The following is a 3149-nucleotide window of genomic DNA, read 5'->3' on the forward strand; positions in this document are numbered from 1 at the left end:
TTCGACTCTAGCCTATTAATCAGCTCTAAACCTAAACTAAACTATAACTCATTTGAAAGTCTTGTTCTTAGTCTTTCGCACCCAAGTTGGAAATCACTGCAACCAATTCTTTTTGTTATAGTGTACCGAACACCTGGCCCGTATTCTGAATTCTTATCTGAATTTGCAGAGTTTTTGTCAACTTTAGTCCTTAAAACGGACAAAGTTATTATTGTAGGGGATTTTAATATTCATGTAGATGTTGAGAATGACAGCTTCAGTACTGCGTTTATCTCTTTGTTAGATTCCATTGGCTTCTCTCAGAGTGTTCATGAACCGACTCACTGTTTTAACCACACCCTCGACCTTGTTTTGGTGTATGGTATTGAAATTGAACATTTAGTGGTGTTCCCACAGAATCCCTCTTTATCCGACCACTGTTTGATAACTTTTGAGTTTGTATTGCTGAACTACACGCCATTGGGCAAAAATTTCTATACAAGATGTCTGTCTGATAGTGCTATAGCTAAATTTAAGGATGCGATTCCATCAGCTCTAAATACATTATCTAGTCACAAAGTAACGGAGGACTCCTATGCTAATTTCAGTCCCTCCCAAATCGATCATCTTGTTGATAGTGCTGCAGGCTCGCTGCGAATGACACTCGACTCTGTTGCCCCTCTAAAAAAGAAAATACTAAAACAAAGACGGTTAGCTCCATGGTATAATACTGAAACTCGCAAATTAAAGCAAATATCACGGAAACTTGAGAGGAATTGGCGTTCCACCAAAGTGGAAAATTCTCGTTTAATTTGGCAAGATAGTCTTAAAACTTATAGGAAGGCCCTCCGTAATGCCAGAGCAGCGTACTACTCGTCATTAATAGAGGAAAATAGGAACAACCCCAGGTTTCTTTTCAGCACTGTAGCCAGGCTGACAGAGAGTCACAGCTCTATTGAGCCAAGTATTCCCATAGCTCTCAGTAGTTACGATTTCATGAGCTTCTTTAATGATAAAATTCTAGCTATTAGAGACAAAATTCACCAAGACCTGCCCTCAATTGGCACCGACTTATCTCTTAACTCAGGAACCTTTGAAACAGCTGTAGAACCAGATACATGTTTAGACTGTTTTGCTTCCCTCAATCTTTACCAACTAACTTCAATAATTTCTTCATCTAAACCATCAACCTGCCTCTTAGACCCCATCCCGACTAGGCTGCTTAAAGATGTTTTACCCTTAGTCAGCACCTCTATACTAGATATGATCAATCTATCTTTATCAACAGGCTATGTACCACAGTACTTTAAAGTAGCTGTAATTAAACCTCTTCTGAAAAAGCCCAAACTTGATCCGGATGTTTTATCAAACTATAGACCTATATCTAACCTTCCATTTCTCTCTAAGGTTCTGGAGAAAGCAGTTGCTAAACAGCTGTGTGACTTTCTACAGAGCAATAGTTTATTTGAGGATTTTCAGTCAGGATTTAGAGCTCATCATAGCACAGAGACAGCACTGGTGAAAATTACTAATGACCTTCTTATTGCATCAGACAAAGGACTTGTCTCTGTACTGGTTTTATTAGATCTTAGTGCTGCATTTGATACCATTGACCATCAGATCCTATTGCAGAGACTGGAATATTTCATTGGCATTAAAGGAACCGCTCTAAGCTGGTTTAAGTCCTATTTATCAGATCGATTTCAGTTTGTACATGTTAACGATGAGTCCTCCATGCACGCCAAAGTTACTCATGGAGTTCCTCAAGGATCTGTCCTTGGACCAATCCTCTTCACTTTATATATGCTTCCTTTAGGCAATATTATCAGGAAACATTCCATAAGCTTTCATTGTTATGCAGATGATACTCAGTTATATCTATCGATCAAGCCAGATGAAACTCATCAGTTAGCTAAACTTCAAATGTGCCTTCAGGATGTTAAAACCTGGATGAGCTGTAATTTTCTTATGTTAAACTCAGATAAAACTGAAGTTATTGCTCTGGGGCCTAAGCACCTCCGTGACGCATTATCTAAAGATATAGTTTCCCTGGATGGCATCGCCTTGGCCTCCAGCACCACTGTGAGGAATCTTGGAGTTATCTTTGATCAGGACATGTCGTTTAAGTCCCACATTAAGCAAATTTCAAGGACCGCCTTTTTTCACCTACGTAATATTGCGAAAATCAGGAACATCCTGTCTAAAAATGATGCAGAAAAACTAGTCCATGCATTTGTTACTTCTAGGCTGGATTACTGCAATTCCTTATTATCAGGCTGCTTGAAAAAGTCCATTAAGACTCTTCAGCTGATCCAGAATGCTGCAGCACGTGTTCTGACAGGAACCAGGAAAAGAGATCACATTTCTCCTGTTTTAGCTTCTTTGCATTGGCTTCCAGTAAAATCCAGAATAGAATTTAAAATCATTCTTCTTACCTACAAAGCTCTTAATGGTCAGGCACCATCTTATCTTAAAGAGCTCATAGTACCTTACTACCCCACCAGAGCACTGCGCTCCCAGAATGCAGGGTTACTTGTGGTTCCTAGAGTCTCCAAAAGTAGACTAGGAGCCAGAGCGTTCAGCTATCAAGCTCCTCTCCTGTGGAACCAGGTTCCAGTTTGGGTTCAGGAGGCAGACACCATCTCCACATTTAAGAGTAGGCTTAAGACTTTCCTCTTTGATAAAGCTTATAGTTAGGGCTGGCTCAGGTAGTCCTGAACCATCCCTTAGTTATGCTGCTATAGGCCTAGACTGCCGGGGGATTTCCCATGATGCACTGAGCTCCTCTCTCCTCTACTTTCTCTCCCTCTGTATGCAACCTTATCCCATTATTGCATGTGTTACGTCCCACCCTTTGGTGGCAACATGGGACGAACAACATCCCAACACTGACCCAAACTCAACACAAATAAACACCTTTAAAACAACCAAATCAAGGGAATTTATTAACATAACTAGACAATAAATTAAGAACACCAAAAACACAACACAAAAATGCCCCAGCTGGGAAACAGCAAGGCTAGCAGTACCAAATCAAGAAGGGTCCCCTCCTGACACTTGCACAGCAGCTTTTAAAGCCCGCCTTCAAAGGCCAGGTGGACCTTATTCGGTAATTAGCTGGAGCACTCCCAGAACAGAACTGAAAGACAGAAAACATGGACACAGCACAG

The sequence above is a fragment of the Micropterus salmoides genome, unplaced genomic scaffold (assembly GCF_014851395.1).
Source record: "Micropterus salmoides isolate LMB-PRFRI ecotype aquatic unplaced genomic scaffold, ASM1485139v1 Ms_hic_scaffold_10, whole genome shotgun sequence".
Taxonomy (NCBI): Eukaryota; Metazoa; Chordata; class Actinopteri; order Centrarchiformes; family Centrarchidae; genus Micropterus; species Micropterus salmoides.